The sequence below is a fragment of the Trachypithecus francoisi genome, unplaced genomic scaffold (assembly GCF_009764315.1).
Source record: "Trachypithecus francoisi isolate TF-2019V2 unplaced genomic scaffold, Tfra_2.0 Lachesis_group2, whole genome shotgun sequence".
NCBI lineage: Eukaryota > Metazoa > Chordata > Mammalia > Primates > Cercopithecidae > Trachypithecus > Trachypithecus francoisi.
The window spans coordinates 81,503,164-81,528,912 of NW_022681465.1; positions in this window are offsets into that span (position 1 = coordinate 81,503,164).

Below are 25,749 nucleotides of genomic sequence, written 5' to 3' on the forward strand. Positions count from 1 at the left end.
GCAAATCAATAAACGTAATCCAGCATATAAGCAGAACCAAAGAGAAGAACCACATGATTATCTCAATAGATGCAGAAAAGGCTTTTGACAAAATTCAACAGTCCTTTATGCTAAAAACGCTCAATAAATTCGGTATTGATGGAACATACCTCAAAATAATAAGAGCTATTTATGACAAACCCACAGCTAATATCATAGTGAATGGGCAAAAACTGGAAAAATTCCCTTTGAAAACTGGCACAAGACAGAGATGCCCTCTCTCACCACTCCTATTCAACATAGTGTTGGAAGTTCTGGCTAGGGCAATCAGGCAAGAGATAGAAATCAAGGGTATCCAGTTAGGAAAAGAAGAAGTCAAATTGTCCCTGTTTGCAGATGACATGATGGTATATTTAGAAAACCCCATTGTCTCAGCCCAAAATCTCCTTAAGCTGATAAGAAACTTCAGCAAAGTCTCAGGATACAAAATTAATGTGCAAAAATCACAAGCATTCTTATACACCAGTAACAGACAAACAGAGAGCCAAATCAGGAATCAACTTCCATTCACAATTGCTTCAAAGAGAATAAAATACCTAGGAATCCAGCTTACAAGGGATGTAAAGGACCTCTTCAAGGAGAACTACAAACCACTGCTCAGTGAAATCAAAGAGGACACAAACAAATGGAAGAACATACCATGCTCATGGATAGGAAGAATCAATATCGTGAAAATGGCCATACTGCCCAAGGTTATTTATAGATTCAATGCCATCCCCATCAAGCTACCAATGACTTTCTTCACAGAATTGGAAAAAACTGCTTTAAAGTTCATATGGAATCCAAAAAGAGCCCACATTGCCAAGACAATCCTAAGTCAAAAGGACAAAGCTGGAGGCGTCACGCTACCTGACTTCAATCTATACTACAAGGCTACAGTAACCAAAACAGCATGGTACTGGTACCAAAACAGAGATACAGACCAATGGAACAGAACAGAGTCCTCAGAAATAATACCACACATCTACAGCCATCTGATCTTTGATATACCTGAGAGAAACAAGAAATGGGGAAAGGATTCCCTATTTAATAAATGGTGCTGGGAAAATTGGCTAGCCATAAGTAGAAAGCTGAAACTGGATCCTTTCCTTACCCCTTATACGAAAATTAATTCAAGATGGATTAGAGACTTAAATGTTAGACCTAATACCATAAAAACCCTAGAAGAAAATCTAGGTAGTACCATTCAGGACATTGACATGGGCAAAGACTTCATGTCTAAAACACTAAAAGCAACGGCAGCAAAAGCCAAAATTGACAAATGGGATCTAATTAAACTAAAGAGCTTTTGCACAGCTAAAGAAACTACCATCAGAGTACACAGGCAACCTACAGAATGGGAGAAAATTTTTGCAACCTACTCATCTGACAAAGGGCTAATATCCAGAATCTACAAAGAACTCAAACAAATATACAAGAAAAAAACAAACAACCCCATCAAAAAGTGGGGAAAGGATATGAACAGACATCTCTCAAAAGAAGACATCCATACAGCCAACAGACACATGAAAAAATGCTCATAATCACTAGCCATCAGAGAAATGCAAATCAAAACCACAATGAGATACCATCTCACACCAGTTAGAATGGCAATCATTAAGAAGTCAGGAAACAACAGGTGTTGGAGAGGATGTGGAGAAACAGGAACACTTTTACACTGTTGGTGGGATTGTAAACTAGTTCAACCATTATGGAAAACAGTATGGCGATTCCTCAAGGATCTAGAACTAGATGTACCATATGACCCAGGCATCCCACTACTGGGTATATACCCAAAGGATTATAAATTATTCTACTACAAAGACACATGCACACGTATGTTTATTGTGGCACTATTCACAATAGCAAAGACTTGGAATCAACCCAAATGTCCATTTGTGACAGACTGGATTAAGAAAATGTGGCACATATACACCATGGAATACTATGCAGCCATCAAAAAGGATGAGTTTGCGTCCTTTGTAGGGACATGGATGCAGCTGGAAACCATCATTCTTAGCAAACTATCACAAGAAGAGAAAACCAAACACCGTATGTTCTCACTTATAGGTGGGAACTGAACAATGAGATCACTTGGACTCGGGAAGGGGAACATCACACACTGGGGCCTATCATGGGGAGGGGGTAGGGGGAGGGATTGCATTGGGGAGTTATACATGATATAAATGATGAATTGATGGGTGCTGATGAGATGATGGGTGCAGCACACCAACATGGCACAAGTATACATATGTAACAAACCTGCACGTTATGCACATGTACCCTAGAAATTGAAGTATAATAAAAATAAATAAATAAATTAAATAAATAAATAAATAAATAAGAAAATGTGGCACATACACACAATGGAATACTATGTAGCCTTAAAAAACGATGAGTTCATGTCCTTTGTAGGGACATGGATGCAGCTGGAAACCATCATTTTCAGCAAACAATTACAAGAACAGAAAACCAAACACCGCATGTTCTCACTCATAGGTGGGAATTGAACAATGAGAACACTTGGGCACAGGAAGGGGAACATCACACACCAGGGCCTGTTGTGGGGTAGGGAGAGGGGAGAGGGGTGAGGGAAAGCATTAGGAGATATATCTAATGTAAATGACGAGTTAACAGGTGCAGCACACCAACATGGCACATGTATACATATGTAACAAACCTGCACGTTGTGCATATGTACCCTAGAAAATAAAGTATAATTTAAAAAAAAAAGAAAAAAAATGAAAATTTTCCTTCTCTTTTCCCTGGGAAAACAAAACAGACTTAACAAAAAGAAAATTAGGGCATTGGTCTATCCACAGTGAGCTCTAGCAAGGTTTGGAGGCCTGGAAACTAGAAAGCTCCCAAGAGGCAAATCTGGACATCATAGAATTGGAGGAAATAATTCAACTGAGGATATCTACCCAGCTATTATAATAGGTGCTATATTTATAGTCCTCATTTCAGCTGAGAGTCCTAAGCTCCTCAAAAGTAACTCTTGTTCAAAATCAATTATTTAGTTAAGATCAATTAGTTGTATTTCTCTAGTCTACTCAAAAGGCAGTCGGAGAAGGGCAGAGTCAGGCATGCCTTAATTGTATCTACATCTCACTCAGTCTCCCACCTGGTACCAGATTTTTCAGGTCTCAACATAACTTTATTTCACATTTAGTAGATGTAAATATGTTCTTTTCAGTTTCATTTAATAAAAGGCCCAGAATTTCTAGCTAAACACCTGCCATTGGAGGCCACAGGCACAGAAGGAGCATCATAGGATAGCCTGTGACTCAGAACTGTGGTTCAGAACTTGAGACTAGGAACCAGAGGCTTACTCATCCTAATGAGTACAAATCATCTTGATTTTTACTCATCACCAACCAATCTGTGCCTTGATCTCCTCATAGGTCAAAATGATATTGGATCAAGTGCCATACATACCCCAAAGGATTTTGTGAAATGAGACAAGATAGAGCTAAGCATTTCAAAAACTGTAAAGAACTATTCAAACAAAAATTATTTTCATCACTGCAATTATGTATAAATGATGGATTCAGCCCAGCTCTATTTGTTGCCAACTTTTGTGATAGAATGGAGCATGGAAAGTAAAAATGGAAAAAAAAAATCTCAGTATATTTAATGATATAAACCTAAAAAAAACAAAGAAAAAAGATTTTCTTAAAAAGGAAAAATATACTAAATATTTGTGACGATAATGAAAATTTGGTGGGGGGAGAGAAAAATGTCGTTGTTTTATTTTGTTATATTTATGATGTCTCAGTATTCTTTCTACTTGTCCCCCGTTTAGTAATCCAATATTGTTTAGGGAAGAAATGGCTCACTTTAAATTCAAGTTGAATTATCTAAACTCCAAAAGGAAGTATTGTCACTTCCGAAGCCAAAATAAAAATTTTGTCTTTCTTCTTATTATATTCTCCAGGGAAATTTCAGCTCCTCAATGCAACCCCAGGGACATGCTGCTGAAAGGCTCTTTAGCTGCTCTGAAGAAAAATATCTCAAACTTCCCCTGAGATGCCACTATAATTGCTGGGTTTAGGTATTTATATGTAGAAAGTCTTTCTTCTCAAAATAATTTTTCAGAGAAGTATTTTCTAAAACTATCATTAATATTAAAATTCCATGACAAAAGAGTTAACCTCATAGCAAACCAGGAAGGTTGTAAAAACGTTTTATGAATACCTAAAGAATCCATTGCAAATAAGAAAACGAAAGTACACAAAGGAAAGTGTTTTAAGCCATCAGGAAGAATTGTGTTCCATTTAGTTCTTGTCATGGTTACTCTTCTATTTTGTTTTCCTTCAATGTTTATAAAATTAGTCAATGCTATTTTATTTTATTTTTATGATTATCTTTGGATGTGTCATTATAAATAACCAAAAAAATTTTTCCTCCTTAAAAGTAAACTTGCACATTATTGTGTATGCAGTTAGCATTCAGTGAAGACTTACAAATTATCTACTAATTTGAGTGATATGAAATTTCCATTTTCATGAATTGAATGTAATTTTATCAACAATCTCACATGCCAAAGCTCCTATCTAATTCCTGATAGTCATCTTTTCTAAATCAACTAGCTTATATTTAATTTGTGAATATCTTTTAAAAATTCAGGTTTGTCTGTTCATGTCACAAAAGTTTAGCTAAATTTTTTCTCTTCTTAGTGTAAACATTTGCTCTTTATGACAAGTAAATCATCATATTTCTTCATAGTATAATTATTTCAAGTATTAAAAAAATATTTTCCTTTATAAGTTGTGTGTGTGTGCATGTGTGTGTGACAGAGTCTCACTCTGTCACCCAGGCTGGAGTATAGTGGCATGAACTCTACTCACTGCAACCTCCACCTCCCAGGTGTAAGTGATTCTCCTTCCTCTGTCTCTTGAGTAGCTGGAATTATAGGTGCCTGCCACCATGCCCAGCGAATTTTTGTATTTTTAGTAGAGACAAAGTTTCGCCATGTTGGTCAGGCTGGTCTCGAACTCCTGACCTCAAGTGATCCACCCGCGTCGGCCTCCCAGAGTGCTGGGATTATAGGCATGCACCACGACATCCAACCTCTTTATAAGTCTTAACACAATTTTCTGTAAGTCACTGATTCTAATTATATTCATTTAATGTTAAAGAAAAAGACTGTGAGGAGGTGAATGAAACCAGAATATTTCAGCTTTATGTTTTCTTAGACTCGATATACTATCTATATGCATATAAATAACAAATTAGTTAACAATGCTATTTTTAAATACTATTTTAAAATTGAGTTTATCCAAACATAAAAGGCAAATTCCTTATGTTACCATTGCACCAGGGGCTTAGTTAGGTTTTTTAACTATTTCAGTTACAGACAATCCTAGAACATTTTTCTTTATCCTACTCTTTTTCTTTCCCTCCTACAATAGAATATTTCACAATAAGAAATACAAATCTCCCTGTATGCTACTAACAGAAATCACAAATGTTAATAATGTCTAATAAAAGCATACATAAGATGACTGTAAATGTTTCATCGCTGATTAAACTGTTATTTTTTTTTCTATCCCACAAACCAACAGGACGTCCACAAAGAGTACATAACATGATAAAGACAACACACTCAAATTGTCACTGTGTTCTCTTTATCGCCTTTTCTATTCTCTGTTCTATAATGTAGTTCACTTTGCAAGATCATTTGTCTGTTAAACTGTGGACTTGGCTATGCTTTCAAAATGCTGGTATCCCAGAGCACCTGCATTTCCCAGAAGGTAATTCTAGTTATTTCCCTTAATGTTTAATAAGATTCTTTGTCTATACAATGAATTCACTCATCCACATCTCAATTTTCTACCCTTTAATTTTAGTTTATGTTCACTTAGAGATTGTTTTGATTATTCTCTATGCTCTTTTCTTGGGTAGATGCTTTGATGCTTATCTAGGAATTTTATATTGACTTTATCTAATAGTTATGTAAACACTTTCGTGTGCCAGTTCTGCATTGTCCTAGTTCCAGTTTCAGCAGCCCCTCAGAAATGTTCATCCACAATCTTACCATTTGTTTTTTACACAGCAGAATATGCAAAATGTTGCATATTCTGGTAAGAATATGTAATATACATAAACATTCATATACTCCATGTACATATTGAATGTTTATATTTCTTGACATTTCTTTGTGTTTTTATTTTGCAATCAGTCTTTATGGGGGAGTGGGAGGTGAGAATGTAGCTTGGAGCAGGGAGTGGGGAGGGACGGAAGATTAGGAGGAGATGGCTGGGGTGAAAGAACGGGAGGAAGAAAATCGATACAATGCTGGAGAGTCAACGGCTTCCTCTGAGCCTGTTACTAGAAGTGCCCCCTTTCCATGGCCAGACGAATCACGCTTGTAATCTCAGCACTTTGAGAGACCAGGGTGGAAGCGTAGCTTGAGGCCAGCAGTCCAAGACCAGACTGGGCAACATAGCAAAATCCTGCCTCTACAAAATAAAATTAAAAGTTAGCCTGGCATGGTGCTGCACACCTGTAGTCCTAGATGCTCCGAAGGCTGAGGCAGGAGGATTGCTTGAGCTCAGAAGTTTGGATCATGGTGAGCTTTGATCTCCAGCCTGGGCGACAGAGGGAAACCCCATCTCTTAAACAAACAAACAACAACAACAACAACAACAACAATCAGGGGATGGAATGAAAGACGTTGGAGGAAGCATTGTGAAATTGATGACTGAGACTTCAGTCTGATTAGATGAAGAGCTGCGTAGAAAGGGTAATCAAGAAATGACACAATACTCTCCGGGCGCAGTGGCTCACGCCTGTAATGTCAGCACTTTGGGAGGCCGACGCGGATGGAACACAAGGTCAGAAGACCGAGACCATCCTGGCTAACACAGTGAAAGCCCGTCTCTACTAAAAATACAAAAAATTAGCCAGGCATGGTGGTGGTCGCCTGTAGTCCTAGCTACTGGGGAGGCTGAGGCAGGAGAATGGTGTGAACCCGCGAGGCAGAGCTTGCAGTGAGCCGACATCGCCCCACTGCTCTCCAGCCTGGGCGACAGAGCAAGACTTTGTCTCAAAAAACAAACAAACAAACAAACAAACAAAGACACAATATGATGTACTCAGTTCTTCATCCTTTTGAAAGTGTCCTCCTCTCACACTCCCACCAGTGGCCCAGCTCCGACTAAGGCTAGTACCCTGGCCATACAGTTGATCCACTGTTAGAACTTGTCTCTAGGGTTTTCATTTCTCTCTCTCCTTTATATTGAAACTAGAAAGCAAATTCTGAACAGTCTTACACTGAATTTTCATAATCTATTAATTAATCTATGTCTTCATAGTTTAATTTTGAATAACAAGTACAAAAAGTCACACTATTTTTTCTGTTGAATTGTCAAAATAAGATTGGTTACCAAACGACATGGCTGTCTTCTGAAGCTCTAACAAATAGGAGAATCATAAAGTCAAGTTGGTTCTATTAAAGTGAACCAGTAAAATCCGCTCTGAGACTGAGGCACTGAAAAGAAAAAGGCAGCCCTGCAGTTTATCAGGCAGGAAGGACAGATGGATAAAGGCAGCTGCAAAGTTAACAGCAAATGTTTTTCTAAGGTATTCTGGCAGCTATAAAACGCCATGATGATTCTCTCCTTGAGTGACCACTGCTTTGTTACCCATGACACCCTGAGACCTGTTTTGCCACATCTATCTATTATTGGGGATATCCAGGTGCTAAGCTGCCCTCATCTCAAGAGAGTACTCAGTTCCTAACTAATTCTCACTTCTCCTAATCTTGCCACAGAAACAGTATCCAACCCAGAGATGATCTCCATTCCCTTAGAGCTTGCTCAGAACCCTTCAGCAGGAACCCAAACCTTGTAGAGTGCACAGTTTAGGTTCTCTGGAATATGCTCCTTTTCCTGCAAATCAGTAAATCTGATTTTGTCAAACTATAGGTTTGAGCTGGGTAGTCTTTGGCTAGTTAAGCTTTGACAGATATCAAATAGAAAATGTAGAAGAAAAAGAAACTGGAGAGTTTGAATAATCTTATCAGATATTTGGAATTTTAAAATAAGATTTCCCAAATGTCAGAAGTTTTTTCCAGTGCCCATACATTATAAGAAAAAAAAAATGTCTTTTAAAAAATCAAATTTTTTCAAGAAACACAAAGTATTTCAGGCTTCATGATTTCACCCAGAGTTGAGAACTTCCAAAAATAAAAATTTCTTCCTTTAAAATTGCATTAAGTATTCTCACCACACACACACACACACACACACACACACAAATAGGTATATGAAGAGAATTTCTTAAATTGGTGAAAAAATGAATTAAAAAAAAATATATATATATACACTTTATTTCTCAAGGTAAGCTCCATCAAGTTCAAGGCACTTCTTTAAGAGCTGATACCAGGCATTTAGTTTATCCCTAAAGAACTGAGAGTCCTGGGAATTTAGGCATGCTAATGAAATCTTTTTTCCATTATTAACTGAAGAAAAATGAGAGCCTTTTAAACTTTTCATAAGATTTAAAAAAAACCAAAAAGTCAGAAAGAGCCAAATCAGGACTGTAAAGTGGATGCCTAATGATTTTATATTGAAAACTCTCAAAAAATTGCACTTGTTTGGTGAGAGGAATGAGCAGGAGCGTTGTTGTGGTGGAAAAAGGCTCTATAACGAAGCTTTCCTGGATACTTTTCTGCTAAAGCTTTGGCTAACTTTCTCAAAACACTGTCATCATAAACAAATGTTATTGTAACAGTGGAGGGAGACTTAGCATGACTGAATCCATTTTGCCTCTCATCAACCCCTGTGATAATATCCTTTAAGTTAAAAGCCTCTGTTTAGCTTTGCATGTAGACCAGCTAATTATAGGAATAATTTATAGTTCAACTTTAGAGAAAATGGTAACAGTGCCTTTCCCCAAACTAACTCCTGAAGAGATAAGGAGAGTATACGCACAAGTAAAAGTGTTTGTTAAAGACTTATTGGAACATTGTGACGTGACCAAACACAAAGAAATTTCCCAACCTCCTTACACCCTCACTGGTGCCTGAATTTCTGTAGTCATCATCCGTATCTTCTTTCACCTTAACCCCTTCTTTTTCCCCCTTCCCTTAATATAAAAAGGCCTGAAAAGTGTACTAACTTAAGATGGTTCTTTAGGATGTTAGTCTGCCATCTTCTTGGTTTTCTGGCTCTTCTAATAGAGTGGTTTTCCTTGTCCCAAAACCTTGTCTCTTGACTTACTGGCTGAAGGGCAGCAAGTGATACAATTGGACTTGGTTACATTATCATTCTTTGGACCTCCAGAAAGTCAACAAGTAAAATGCTTTGAGCATCCCAAAAAGTTGCTACCATGACCTTTGCTCTTGACCGGACCACCTCTGCCTCTTGGTAGTCCTTGCTTTGGTTGTGCTTTGTCTTCAGGATCATATTAATAAAGTCATGTATCATCTCTTGTTGTAATTTTTGAAGAAATGCTTCAGAATCTTGGTCCCACTTGTTTAAAATTTCCATTGAAAGCTCTGCTCTTGTCCTCAGTTGATCTGGGTGCAATGGCTGTAGCATCTTTCAAGTGGAAACTGATTTTTCAGTCAGAATTGTGTAAGCTGAACAAATTGAGACCAAACAAAATGAATTTTTTCCTCGCAAATTGATGCAGATAGTCTGCCACTGTGGACTTTATCTTCAATATCATCTCATTCTTTCTTAAAACAAGTTATCTATTTGTAAATTCCTAATTTGGGGAAAAAGGATATTGTCCTCATAAGTTTTTCATAAAACATCAGTGATTTCATCATTCTTCCACTCCAGCTTCAACACAAACTGGATGTTTGTTCTTGCTTCAATTTTACTAGAATTCATGTTGTTCTATTAGGGGCTCATTTCTTTTCTTTTCTTCTTTTTTTATTTTTAAATATCTTAGACACCTTCTTTCTCTTACTTTTAGTTTTTAGTTTGTAGTAGGAGGAGTAATTTCCTTTTTCAAGGTTGTTGTATTTTGTCTTTGACTTACCTAGGTCCTCTGTTAATTTTTTTTTTTTTTTTTTTAGATAATAGCTTTATTGACATAAGTTACATACCACAAATTCACCCTACATTTTAGTGTTTTCTAAGATATTCACAGAGTTGTGCAAACGTCATCCCTATCCAATTTGAAAACATTTTCATTATCCTCAAAAGAAACCCCAATAGCAGTCATTTCCCATTTTCCCTCCCCCAGCCACTGGCAACCACAAATCTACTTCTGTCTATATGTTTTTGCTAATTCTGGACATTTCATATAAATGTAATCATCAGTGATTATCTTTTGTGATTGACTTTTTCATTTAGCATCATGTTATTAAGATATATCTATATTGTAGCATGTATTAGTACTTTATTCTTTTTTTATTTTCAATTAGTATTTTGTCCTATAGCTATACCACATTTTATTTATACATTTATCAGATGATGAACATTTGGGTTCTTTTTGGTTACTATAAATAATGCTGCCATGAATGTTCACTATGTGTATTTGTGTGGACATATGTTTTCTATTCTCTTGGGTATATATCTATGAGTGGAATTACTGGGTCACATGGTAACTCTTTAACATTTTGAGTAACATCCAAACTGTTTTCTAGAGTGGTTGCAGCATTTTCCAATTTCACCAGTGATGTTCGAGGGTTCCAGCTTTTCCACATCCTCAGCAACATTTGTTATTATCCGTCTTTTGCTTATAGCTGTATGCGTGGGTGTGAAGTCGTATTTCACTGTGGTTTTGATTTGCATTTCCCTAATGATGAATGATATTGAGCATCTTAAGTGCTTATTGGCTGTTTGTGTATGTTATCTGGAGAAATATCTATCCAAATCCTTTGCTTATTTTTAAATTGCATTGTCTTTTTTATCCTTGAGTTATAAGTGTTCTTTTATATTCTGGATACAAGTACAACTGTTTTTTATTTTTAAAGTAAATCAAATCTTGTCACTTCCCTGGCTTAGCACCTTCTAACAGTTCACTAATATGTTTAGAATAAAATACAATATTCCCACTGTGGTTTACAAGGTCCTACATGATTTGGTGCCTGCCCACTTCTCCAACATCATCTTGCACTGCTTGTTTTTGTTCCCTCCTCCTTTCCCCCTCCCCATGACAGGCCCCGGTGTGTGATGTTCCCCTTCCTGTGTCCAAGTGTTCTCATTGTTCAATTCCCACCTATGAGTGAGAACGTGTAGTGTTTGGTTTTCTGTTCTTGTGACAGTTTGCTGAAAATGATACTTTCCAGCTGTATCCATGTCCCCACAAAAGACATGAACTCATCCTTTTTTATAGCTGCACAGTATTCCATGGTGTATATGTGCCACATTTTCTTAATCCAGTCTGTCATTGCTGGCCATTTGGGTTGGTTCCAAGTCTTTGCTATGGTGAATAGTGCCATAATAAACATACATGTGTATGTGTCTTTATAGCAGCAAGATTTGTAATCTTTTGAGTATATACCCAGTAATAGGATGGCTGGGTCAAATGGTATTCTAGTTTTAGATCCTTGAGGAATCGCCACACTGTCTTCCATAATGGTTTAAGTAGTTTACAGTCCCACCAACAGTGTAAAAGTGTTCCTATTTCTCCACATCCTCTCCAGCACCTGTTGTTTCCTGACTTTTTAATGATCGCCATTCTAACTGGTGTGAGATGGTATCTCATTGTGGTTTTGATTTGCATTTCTCTGATGGCCAGTGATGACGAGCATTTTTTCATGTGTCTGTTGGTTGCATAAATGTCTTCTTTTGAGAAGTGTCTGTTCATATCCTTCACCCATTTTTTGATTTTTTTTTTTCTTGTAAATTTGATTGAGTTCTTTGTAGGTTCTGTATATTAGCCCTTTGTCAGATGAGTAGATTGCGAAAATTTTCTCCCATTCTGTAGGTTGCCTGTTCACTCTGATGGTAGTTTCTTTTGCTGTGCAAAAGCTCTTTAGTTTAATTAGATCCCATTTGTCAATTTTGGCTTTTGTTGCCGTTGCTTTTGGTGTTTTAGACATGAAGTCTATGTCCTGAATGGTATTACTGAGATTTTCTTCTAGGGTTTTTATGGTTTTAGGTGTCTAAAACATTTAAATCTCTAATCCATATTGAATTAATTTCCATATAAGGAGTAAGGAAATGATCCAGTTTCAGCTTTCTATATGTGGCCAGCCAGTTTTCCAAGCACCATTTATTAAACGGGGAATCCTTTCCCCATTTCTTGTTTTTGTCAGATTTGTCAAAGATCAGATGGCTGTAGATGTGTGGTATTATTTCTGAGGGCTCTGTTTTGTTCCATTGGTCTATATCTCTGTTTTGGTACCAGTACGGTGCTGTTTTGTAGTATAGTTTGAAGTCAGGTAGCATGATGCCTCCAGCTTTGTTCTTTGGGCTTAGGATTGTCTTGGCAATGCGGGCTCTTTTTTGGTTCCATATGAACTTTAAAGCAGGTTTTTCCAGTTCTGTGAAGAAAGTCATTGGTAGCTTGATAGAGATGGCGTTGAATCTATAAATTACCTAGGGCAGTATGGCCATTTTCACGATATGGATTCTTTCTATCCATGAGCATGGAATGTTCTTCTATTTGTTTGTGTCTCTTTTATTTCATTGAACAGTGGTTTGTAGTTCTCCTTGAAGAGGTCCTTCACATCCCCTTGTAAGTTGTATTCCTAGGTATTTTATTCTATTTGAAGCTATTGTGAATGGGAGATGACTCATGAGTTGGCTCTCTCTTTGTCTGTTATTGGTGTATAAGAATGCCTGTGAGTTTTGCATATTAATTTTGTATCCTGAGACTTTGCTGAAGTTGCTTATCAGCTTAAGGAGATTTTGGGCTGAGAAGATGTGGTTTTCTATTTTTACAATCACGTCATCTGTAAACAGGGACAATTTTTCTCCTTTTTTTCCTAATTGAATACCCTTTATTCCTTTCTCTTTCCTGATTGCACTGTCCAGAACTTCCAACACTATGTTGAATAGGAGTGGTGACTGGCACTGTCTTGTGCCAGTTTTCAAAGGGAATGCTTCCAGTTTTTGCCCATTCAGTATGATATTGGCTGTGGGGTTGTCATAAATAGCTCTTATTATTTTGAGATATGTTCCATCAATACCGAATTTATTTAGAGTTTTTTAGAATGAAGGGCTGTTCAGTTTTGTCAAAGGCCTTTTCTGCATCTATTGAGATAATCATGTGGTTTTTATCTTCGGTTCTGTTTAAATGCTGGATTATGTTTATTGATTTGTATATGTTGAACCAGCCTTGCATCCCAGGAATGATGCCCACTTGATCATAGTGGATAAGCTTTTTGATGTGGTGCTGGAATCAGTTTGCCAGTATTTTATTGAGGATTTTTGCATCAATGTTCATCAGGGATATTGGTCTAAACTTCTTTTTTTTGTTGTGTCTCTGTCAGGCTTTGGTATCAGGATGATGTTGGCCCCATAAAATGAGTTAGGGAGGATTCCCTCTTTTTCTATTGATTGGAATAGTTTCAGAGGGAATGGTAGCAGCTCCTCCTTGTACCTCTGGTAGAATTCGGCTGTGAATCTGTCTGGTCCTGGACTTTTTTTGGTTGGTAGTCTATTAATTATTGCCTCAATTTCAGAGCCTGCTATTGGTCTATTCAGGGATTCAACTTCTTCCTGGTTTCGTCCTGGGAGAGTGTATGTGTCCAGTAATTTATCCATTTCTTCTAGGTTTTCTAGTTTATTTGCATAGAGGTGTTTATAGTATTCTCTGATGGTAGTTTGTATTTCTGTGGGGTTGGTGGTGATATTTCCTTTATCATTTTTTATTGCCTCTATTTGATTCTTCTCTATTTTCTTCTTTATTAGTCTTCCTAGTGGTCTATCAATTTTGTTGATCTTTTCAAAAAACAGCTCCTGGATTCATTGATTTTTTGAAGGTTTTTTTGGGTCTCTACCTCCTTCAATTCTCCTCTGATCTTAGTTATTTCTTGACTTCTGCTAGCTTTTCAATGTGTTTGTTCTCGCCTCTTTAGTTCTTTTAATTGTGATGTTAGGGTGTTAATGTTAATCTTTCCTGCTTTCTCTTGTGGGCATTTAGTACTATAAATTTCCCTCTACACACTGCTTTAAATGTGTCCCAGAGCTTCTGGTATGTTGTATCCCTGTACTCATTGGTTTCAAAGAACATCTATATTTCTGCCTTCATTTTGTTATGTATACCCAGTAGTCATTCAGGAGCAGGTTGATCAGTTTCCATGTAGTTGAGCGGTTTTGGTTGAGTTTCTTAGTCCTGAGTTCTAGTTTGATTGCACTGTGGTCTGAGAGAGTTAGTTATAATATCTGTTCTTGTACATTTGCTGAGGAGTGCTTTACTTCCAACTATGTGGTCAATTTTGGAATAAGTGCGATGTGGTGCTGAGAAGAATGTATATTATGTTGATTTGGGGCAGAGAGTTCTGTAGATGTCTATTAGGTCCACTTGGTGCAGAGCTGAGTTCAATTCCTGGATATCCTTGTTAACTTTCTGTCTCATTGATCTGTCTAATGTTGACAGTGGGGTGTTAAAATCTCCCATTATTATTATGTGGGAGTCTAAGTCTCTTTGTAAGTCTCTAAGACTTGTTTTATGAATCTGGGTGCTACTGTATTGGGTGTGTATATATTTAGGATCATTAGCACTTCTTGATGAATTGATCCCTTTACCATTATTTAATGGCCTTCTTTGTCTCTTTTGATCTTTGTTGGTTTAAAGTCTGTTTTATCAGAGACTAGGATTGCAACCTCTGCCTTTTCTTGTTTCCTTTTGCTTGGTAGATCTTCCTCCATCCCTTTATTTTGAGCCTATGTGTGTCTCTGCACATGAGATGGGTCTGCTGAATACAGCACACTGATAGGTCTTGACTCTTTATACAATTTGCCAGTCTGTGTCTTTTAATTGGAGAATTAACCCATTTATATTTAAGGTTAATATTGTTATGTGTGAATTTGATCCTGTCATTATGATGTTAGCTGGTTATGTTGCCCATTAGTTGATGCAGTTTCTTCCTAACATTGATGGTCTTTACAATTTGGCATGATTTTGCAGTGGCTGGTACAAGTTGTTCCTTTCCATGTTTAGTGCTTCTTTCAGGAGCTCTTGTAAGGCAGGCCTGGTGGTGACAAAATCTCTCAGCATTTGCTTCTCTGCAAAGGATTTTATTTCTCCTTCACTCATGAAACTTAGTTTGGCTGGATATGAAATTCTGGATTGAAAATTCATTTATTTAAGAATGTTAAATATTGGCCCCCACTCTTCTGGCTTGGAGAGTTTCTGCCAAGAGATCCACTGTTAGTCTGATGGGCTTCCCTTTGCAGGTAACCCCACCTTTCTCTCTGGCTCCCCTTAGCATTTTTTCCTTCATTTCAACTTTGGTGAATCTGATAATTATGTGTCTTGGAGTTGCTCTTCTCAAGGACTAACTATGTGGCGTTTTCTGTATTGCCTGAATTTGAATGTTGGCCTGCCTTGCTAGGTTGGGGAAGTTCTCCTGGATAATATCCTGCAGTGTTTTCCAACTTGTTTCCATTCTCCCTGTCACTTTCAGGTACACCCATCAGACGTAGAGTTGGTCTTTTCACATAGTCCCATATTTCTTGGAGGTTTGTTCATTTCTTTTTACTCTTTTTTCTCTAAACTTCTCTTCTCACTTCATTTCATTCATTTGATCTTCAATCACTGATACCCTTTCTCCCAGTTGACCCAGTTGGTTACTGAAGCTTGTGCATTTGTCACGTAGTTCTTGTGCTATGGCTTTCAGCTCTATCAAGTCATTTAAGGATTTTTCTACATTGGTTATTCTAGTTAGCCATTTGTCTAATCTTTTTTCAAAGATTTTAGCTTCTTTGCAATTGATTCGAACTTCCTCCTTTAGCTCAGAGAAGTTTGATCGTCTGAATCCTTCTTCTCTCAACACGTCAAAATCATTCTCCATCCAGCTTTGTTCTGTTGCTGGCGAGGAGCTGCATTCCTTTGGAGGGTGAGGTGCTCTGATTTTCAGAATTTTCAGCTTTTCTGCTCTGTTTCTTCCCCATCTTTGTGGTTTTATCTACCTTTGGTCTTTGATGATGGTGATGTACAGATGGGGTTTTGGTGCAGATGTCTTGTCTGCTTGTTAGTTTTCCTTCTAACAGTCAGGACCCTCAGCTGCAGGTCTGTTGGAGTTTGCTTGAGGTCCACTCCAGACCCTGTTTGCCTGGGTATCAGCAGCAGAGGCTGCAGAAGAGTGAATATTGCTGAACAGCAAATGTTGCTGCCTGATCCTTCCTCTGGAAGCTTTGTCTCAGAGGGGTACTTGACCGTGTGAGGTGTCAGTCTGCCCCTACTGGGGGGATGCCTCCTGGTTAAGCTACTCGGGAGTCAGGGACCCACTTGAGGAGGCAGTCTGTCCATTCTCAGATCTCAAACTCCATGCTAGGAGAACCACTACTCTCTTCAAAGCTGTCAGACAGGGACATTTAAATCTGCAGAGGTTCTGCTGCCTTTTGTTTGGCTATGCCCTGTCCCCAGAGGTGGAGACAGGCAGGCCTCCTTGAGCTGTGGTGGGCTCCACCCAGTTTGAGCTTCCTGGCCACTTTGTTTACCTACTCAAGCCTCAGCAATGGTGGGCGCCCCTCCCCCAGCCTCGCTGCTGCCTTGCAGTTAGATCTCAGACTGCTGTACTAGCAATGAGGGAGGTCCTGTGGGCATGGGACCCTTGAAGCCAGGTGCAGCATATAATCTCCTGGTGTGCCATTTACTAAGACCCTTGGAAAAGCATGGTATTAAGGTGGGAGTGACCTGATTTTCCAGGTGTTGTGTGTCACGGTTTCCCTTGGCTAGGAAAGGGAATTCCCTTATCCTTTGCACTTCCCGGGTGAGGTGATGCCTCACCCTGCTTTGTCACTCTCTCAGTGGGCTGCTCCCATTATCCTGCACCCATTGTCCAACACGCCCAACTGAGATGAACCTGGTACCTCAGTTGGAAATGCAGAAATCACCCGTCTTCTGTGTCGCTCATGCTGGGAGCTGTAGCCTGGAGCTGTTCCTATTCGGCCATCTTGGATCTGCCCCTGGTCCTCTGTTAATTTTGCCTCAAATGTGGTAAAGTTTCACTGGTAATTATGCAGCTTGTTTCAAATTTTTGATAAATTTTGTTTACCAGATTGAGCAGGTTCTCTAGTTCTAATTTAATAAGAGAATCATAAGCAAATGTGAAATTTTATCAAATACTATTTCCACAACTTTTAATGTGTTTAATTTTTTTCTGTTATAATTTGTCATTGCAGTGAATTACATTGATTTTTTTTTTTAATATTTCAATAGCTTTTGGGGAACAGGTGGTTTTTGGTTGCATAGATAAGTTCTTTAGTGATAATTTCTGATATTTTGATGCACCCATCACCCGAGTAGTGTACACTGTACCCAGTGTCTAGCCTTTTATCCCTTGCCCCGTCCCATACTTCCCCTGAGTCCCCAAAGTCCATTATATCATTCTTATTCCTTTGCATCCTCATAGCTTCACTCCCACTTACAATTGAGAACATATAATACTTAGTTTTCCCTTTCTGAATTACTTCACTTAGAATAATGGTCATTAGTTCCATCCAGGTTGCTGTGAATAACATTATTTCATTCTTTTTATGGCTGAGTAGTATTCCATGGTGTATATATATACCACATTTTCTTTATCCACTCATGGGTTGATGGGCTTTTAGGCTGGTTGCATATTTTTGCAATTACAAATTGTGCTGTTATAAGCATGCATGTGCAAGTGTCTCTTTCATATAATGATTTATTTTTCTCTGGGTAGATACTCAGTAGTAGGATTGCTGGATCAAATTGTAGATCTACTTTTAATTATTTAAGGAATCTCCAAACTGTTTTCCATAGTGGTTATACTAGTTTACATTCCCACCAGCAGTGTAAAGGTGTTCCCTTTTCACCACATACATGCCAACATCTATTTTTTTATATCATTTAATTATGATCATTCTTGAAGGAGCAAGGTGGTATCTCACTGTGGCTTTCATTTGCATTTTCCTGATCATTAGTGATGTTGAATATTTTTTCATATGTTTGTTGGTCATTTGTATATCTTCTTTTGAGAATTGTCTATTCATGTCCTTAGCCCACTTTTTGATGGGATTGTTTGTTTTTCTCTTGCTGATTTGTTTGAGATCCTTGTAGATTATGGATATAGTCAAATAGGAACGGTTTTTAATCTGATATTTTATTCTTCTTAGGGTCTCAAACTAGCTCCTGTTGAAACATGTTATAACAAGTTAGTATGAATTTGTTTTGGTGCAAAAAAATGAAATTCATGCATAGTTTTTTGTAATATGCATTTTTGATGAATTTTGTGAAGATCCCTTATACAGAATAATAAACATGTTATTTAGCTTGATTTAGCCATTCCATAATGTATACACTTCTCAAAACATCATTCTGTACAGAATAAATATTTACTCCAGTCATGGTGGCTCACATGTATAATTTCAACACTGGCCAGATGACCATTGGCTCATGCCTGTAATCTTAGCACTTTGGGAGGCTCAGGTAGGAGAATCACTTGATATTAGTAGGTCAATGCTACAGTGAGCCATGATCACATCACTGAACTCCAGCCGGGGTGACAGAATAGACCCTGTATCTATCTATCTATCTTTCTTTCTTTCTTTCTTTCTCTATAATTTTTCATTTGTCAATAAAAAAATAATTATTTTAAAAATTTATCTCAATTATGGAGACAACTTTTCAAAAAAAAAAAAAACCTCAACACTTTGGCTAAGAAGAAATAAATCTCCATCTAGTGTTTAGTTTTTTAGCAAGTTGAATTAACTCTGGAACTTCTTTTCTCTGTCAAGCTCTGTATCTCTTTAGCAAATACCCAGTAGGCCCATTTTCTTGCCTTCAGGCTTCAGACAGTACTTATGTTGTGTCTCTACCAGTATTATTTGTTTCAGATGGGTGTTGTAGGGATGGCCTATTTCTCTCATCTCTATTCTGTTCCATTGCTTGTTTGTATGTATTTCTACCTCAGTTTTATGCATTGCAGCTTAAAAATATGTTTTATATCTGAGAGTAAAATCCTCATAATACTCTTCATTTTTCAAAATAATCTGTGCACATATACAAGCATCTGATCTTTGACAAAGCTGACAAAAATTGAGGGGAAAGGATTCTCTATTTAGTAAATGGTGCTGGGAGAACTGGCTTGTCATATGCAGAAAATTGAAACTGGACCCCTTCCTTACAACTTATACAAAAATTAACTCAAGATGGATTAAAGACTTAAATGTAAAACCCAAATATAAAAAGCCTAGAAGAAAATTTATGCAACACTGTTCAGGACATGGGTAAAGATTTCATGACAAAATCACCAAAAGCAATTGCAAAAAAAGCCAAAATTGACAAATGGAATCTAATTAAACTAAAGAACTTCTGCACAGCAAAGGAAACTATCATCAGCATCAGAGTGAACAGGCAACCTATAGAGTGTGAGAAAATTTTTGCAATCTACTCATCTGACAAATGGCTAATATCCAGAATCTGCAAGGAACTTAAACAAATTTACAAGAATAAAACAAACTACCACATTAAAAAGTGAGCAAAGAACATGAACTGATGCTTCTCAAAAGAAGACATTCATGCAGCCAACAAACATATAAAAAATAGCTCAACATCACTGATCATTAAAGAAATGCAAATCAAAACCACAATGAGATACCATCTCACGCCAGTCAGAATGGCAATTATTAAAAAGTCAGGAAACAACAGATGCTGGGGAGGTTGCAGAGAAATAAGAACACCTTTACACTGTTGGTGGGAATGTAAATTATTTCAACCATTGTAAAAGATGGTGTGGTGATTCCTCAAAGATCCAGAAGCAGAAATATCATTTGACCCAGCAAGCCCATTACTGGGTGTATACCCAAAGGAATATAAATCATTCTGTTACAAAAATACATGCACACATATGTTCATTGCAGCACTATTCACAATAACCAAGGCATGGAATCAACCCTTGTGCCCAATAATGACAGGCTGGATAAAGAAAATGTGGTGCATATTCACCATGGAATACTATGCAGCCATAAAAAGGAATGAGATCATGTCCTTTACAGGGATGCAGATGGAGCTGGAAGCCATTATCTTCAGCAAACTATCACAAGAACAGAAAACCAAGCATCACATATTCTCACTTATAAGTAGGAACTAAACAATGAGAACACATGGACACTGGGAAGGGAAAAACACACATTGAAGCCTGTTGGCAGGTGGGGTGAAGGGAGGCAGAGTTAGGAAAAAAAGTTAATGCACACTGGGGTCAATATCTAGGTGATGTATTGATAGGTGCAGTAAATCACCATGGCACATGTTTACATTGTAACAAACCTGCACATCCCACACATGTACCTCAGAACTTAAAATATAAATAAAAATTAATAATAATAACCAAAATCATTTGGCCTATGTTTTCTATTAAGTATATTTTATTAAAACTTAGTTTAATATTTTTAATTAAATTAAAAATATTATGGGCCGGGCGCGGTGGCTCAAGCCTGTAATCCCAGCACTTTGGGAGGCCGAGACTGGTGGATCACGAGATCAGGAGATTGAGACCATCCTGGCTAACACTGTGAAACCCCATCTCTACTAAAAAATACAAAAAACTAGCCGGGCGAGGTGGCGGGCGCCTGTAGTCCCAGCTACTCAGGAGGCTGAGGCAAGAGAATGGTGTAAACCCGGGAGGCGGAGCTTGCAGTGAGCTGAGATCCGGCCACTGCACTCCAGCCTGGGCGATAGAGCGAAACTCCATCTCAAAAAAAAAAAAAAAAAAATTCCTCACTGTAACTTTTTTGAAGTGACATTAAACTTCTAAATTAACTCTGATTCATATGTCTCAGGACTTAGTATGCTTCTTCACTTTTTTGAATATTATTTTATTTTGCAATAAATTTTACTACTTTTCTTTAATAAAAATAATATTAATGATAGAAAAGTTTGCAAAGTACAAATATATATATATATATCATCATACTCTTAATAGGCCATAATATCAATTATTTCCTATTTTTAAACTTACATAAATTTTGAATATTTTTAGTAAGTTAGTTTTAAATCACTTTATTTAATTACAGTAGGTCCTCTGTATATGCAGATCAAAAATATTCCCCAAAATCAATAAAAATAACAGCACAACTGCAAGAAATCAAACATATACCTCAGTCCTGGGCCCAGTACAAACACATTCCTCCATATATCTCAGTCCTGGGCCCAGTGCAAACATTCCTTCATTTGTCTCAACTTTAGAAAAACACCACCTGGAGAATCCCCGATAAGGTCACAACCGTTTTACTGAAAATGCGGGAACCAATAAAAAAAAACTGCTAAATGTATAACTTAAAATGTTAACCAATTGTAATGCTGTAACCCAAAGAATTCCCTTGTTTCTCTGTAACCTTACATATCCTGTTTACATCGGGCTATAAAAAGTGAGCACATGCATCATTCGTGGCCCTATTGTATGCTGTGGAGCAGAGGGACCAAGTTCGAACTTGCAGTAAAGATCCTTGCCGCTTGGCTTTGACTCTGGACTCTGGTGGTCTTCTTCGGGGAATAAACGGTCTGGGCATAACATCTGGGGGCTCATCCTGGATTCCCCAAGCCCACCAGACCCCTGGTCAATGGATCTACCAGGATCGATCTGCTGATAGGTGAGCCGGCTCGTCCCTGTTTGTCTGTCTGTGTCTGTTCTGAACCTGTATCTGTGACTCGCGAGGTCTGTAACTGAAGCTGAAAGCTGACATAGTCCTGGCAGATGCGCTATAGGATGGCCAGCGGAGACCGGTGGGAGACGTCCCCTGGCTCTCATCTGATTCTTGACTGAATTAATTCTGATCCAGATTTCTGGAGCGTGCTTGCGACTGACATAACTTGTTGTTGATATTCAGCAACTCACTTTCCCTTGCAGGACCTGTTCCAGCAACTCACTTTCCCTTGCAAGACCTGTTCAAGCAACTCACTTTTCCTTGCAGGACCTGTTCCAGACGCCACTCTGGGCGCTACTGTTTAAGATGGGTAATACCCAAAGCACACCTCTATCTCTCCTCATAAATAATTTCAAGGATGTTAGAGCAAGCGGCCATGATCTTGGTGTGGAAATCAGGAGGGGAAAGCTAATCACTCTGTGCCACTCCAAATGGCCCGCCTTTAATGTAGGGTGGCCACCTGAAGGGACATTCTGTCTTCCTGTCGTTACTAAAGTAAAGCCCAAGGCTTTTCTACCTGGGCATGCTGGCCACTCGGATCAAATCCCATATATTCTCATATGGCAAGACCTTGTTGAGAACCCGCCCCCTTGGCTGTCCCCTTTCCTACTATCCCCCGAACCATGCAAGGCACTGGTTGCTCAGCCGCTAAAATCCAAGCAACCGACCACCACCCCCATCCTGTTTTACCTGATAGCGAGGACCCACTGTCCATAGATCCCCCTCCGTACCCCTCCGGGCCCCAGGCCCCAGCCCCCCCGGGCTGAGCCGCAGGAAGAAGTAGGCGGACGGGAGGCGGCCGGCACACCCGAGCTCACTGAAAGTGAAAGTAACTCTGAAGGACCAGCGGGGTGGACGTGAGGGTGCACTTTGCGGATTAGCCCCCCCCAGCCACCTGACTCCACAGTGGCTCTACCCCTTCGGGAAATAGGACCCCCAGATGACATGGGAATCCCCACGATCCAGTACTGGCCATTCTCCACCAGTGATCTGTATAACTGGAAGACTCAGAGTGCCCGGTTTTCAGACAACCCCAAAGATTTAATGGCTTTACTAGATAGTGTCATGTTCACCCACCAGCCCACTTGGGATGATTGTCAGCAGCTCCTCCGAATTTTGTTCACAACGGAGGAGCGAGAGAGAATCCAGGTAGAAGCTAGAAAGTTGGTCCCGAGGGATGACGGTCAACCGACTGCCAACCCCGACCTCATAAATGCGACTTTTCCGCTGACCAGGCCGGCGTAGGACTACAACACGGCAGAAGGTAGGGGACGGCTACACCTTTATCGCCAGACTCTAATGGCGGGTCTCCGGGCAGCTGCTCACAAGCCCACTAATTTGGCTAAAGTATACTCTGTTCTGCAGGGGAAGACAGAAAGCCCAGTTACCTATTTAGAAAGATTAATAGAAGCTTTTAGACAGTACACCCCCATGGACCCAGAGGCCCCGGGAAGTCAGGCAGCTGTTGTAATGTCTTTTGTAAATCAGGCGGCCCCAGACATTAAAAAGAAACTCCAGAAATTAGAAGACTTAGAGGGAAAACAGATTCAGGACCTCCTTCAGATAGCCCAGTGGGTTTACAATAATAGAGATACTCCAGAGGAAAAGCAATTTAAGGCCACTGAAAGAATGAGCAAGGTCCTGGCAGCAGTAGTACAAAAAGAGCATCTACAGCCAGAGGACGCCCAACCTAGGCGGTCCCCCAGACATGATAATCTAAGCAAAGACCAATGTGCCTACTGTAAGGAGGCTGGCCACTGGATAAAGGACTGCCCTAAAAAGAAACAACACAGAGGACAGGGACCCCCTAGGTCTACAGCCGTACTAGTCACTCAAGATGGAGACTAGGGAAGACGGGGTCCGGACCCCCTCCCCGAACCTAGGGTAACTTTGCAAGTGGAGGGGTCCCCAGTTCAGTTCTTGGTCGATACGGGAGCACAGCACTCAGTCCTAGTTGGAATTAATGGAAAATTATCCTCCAAGTCCTCATGGGTACAAGGGGCCACAGGAATTAAGAAATACCCCTGGACAACATAAAGAACAGTAAACCTCAGAGCCAGGAATGTAACCCATTCTTTCCTGGTCATCCCTGAGAGCCCCTGTCCCCTATTAGGGAGAGACCTGCTAACTAAAATGGGAGCACAGATCCATTTCCTCCCTGAGGGGCCCATCATGACCAACTCCCAAAATCAGCCCGTGTCCGTCCTGACTATAACCCTAGAAGATGAGTACCGGCTCCACCAGGAGCGAGCGGCCCCTGACCAGGACATAGCAACCTGGCTCCGGCAATATCCAGGAGCTTGGGCCGAAACAGGGGGCTTAGGGCTAGCAAAACACCATCCTGCCTTGTTTGTTGAACTCAAGCCTGGGACGGACCCTGTTCAGGTTCACCAATACCCGATGCCCCTAGAGGCCAAAGAAGGGATTGCACCACATATTCGCCAGCTCCTTGACCAAGGGGTCCTTCGCCCATGTCACTCGCCCTGGAATACTCCATTGTTGCCGGTACAGAAACCCAATAGTGGAGAGTACAGACCTGTACAAGACTTGAGGGAAGTCAATAAGAGGGTTATGGACATACATCCAACTGTGCCTAACCCGTACACCCTCCTGAGTACCCTAAACCCTAAACATCAATGGTACACTGTTTTAGATTTGAAGGATGCTTTCTTCAGTTTGCCTTTAGCCCCTCAGAGCCAAAAGCTCTTCGCCTTCAAGTGGATTGACCCTGAAAGGGGCATAAGTGGCCAATTGACATGGACCAGACTGCTGCAGGGATTCAAAAACTCTCTTACCCTGTTTGATGAGGCCCTCCATGAAGACCTGGGTGAGTACTGACACAAACACCCTGAAATAACCTTACTACAGTATGTTGATGACCTCCTGATTGCTGCCGAGACCCAGGAAGCTTGTATCCAAGGGCCCAAGGGTCTCTTACAAGCTCTAGGGGATCTGGGCTACCGAGCTTCGGCAAAGAAAGCTCAAATCTGTAAACTAGAAGTAACATATCTGGGGTACCTGCTAAGAGTAGGGAAACGCTGGTTAACAGACGCCCAGAAGCAAACTGTTCTGCAGATCCCCAGGCCACAATCCACCCGACAAGTAAGGGAATTCCTGGGATCAGCGAGATTTTGTAGATTCTGGATCCCTGGGTTCGCAGAGATGGCTAAACCCTTGTATCAGGCAACACGGGGACAACAGCCATTTAATTGGACAGAAGAAGCCAAGTCAGCTTTTCAACAGATTAAAACCGCCCTACTCTCTGCACCCGCCCTGGGACTACCTGATGTCACCAAGCCCTTCCACTTATATGTGGACGAGAGCAAGGGTGTCGCCAAGGTGGTGCTAACTCAGAACTTAGGCCCCTGGCGGAGGCCAGTTGCCTACCTGTCAAAGAAATTAGACCCAGTGGCTGCCGGGTGGCCCCCTTGTCTCCGAATGATTGCAGCCACAGCCCTGATGGTACAAGATGCTGATACACTTGTCATGGGACAAGAATTATGGGTCGTTACCCCACATGCCATCGAGGGTGTACTCAAACAGCCACCTAATCGATGGATAAGTAACGCCCGGCTCACCCACTACCAAGGACTACTACTAAACCCCCTCAGGATAACTTTCCTGCCCCCAACAACCTTAAACCCTGCCTCACTGCTGCCCAACCCAGACCTGGACGCCCTGCTCCATGATTGCACCGAGATACTAGCTCAAGTGCATGGAGTTCGAGAGGACCTGCAGGACCGCCCACTTCCTGACGCTGACCTCGTTTGGTTCACTGATGGGAGCAGCTTCATACACCAAGGCCAGAGGTATGCAGGAGCAGCAGTGACTTCAGAGACTAAGGTAATCTGGGCGGAACCCCTGCCCCCGGGGACATCGGCCCAGAAGGCCGAACTGATAGCGCTCACCCAAGCTCTTACCTTAGGGGCAGGGAAGAAACTGACAGTATACACAGACAGCCGATATGCTTTTGCTACGGCGCATA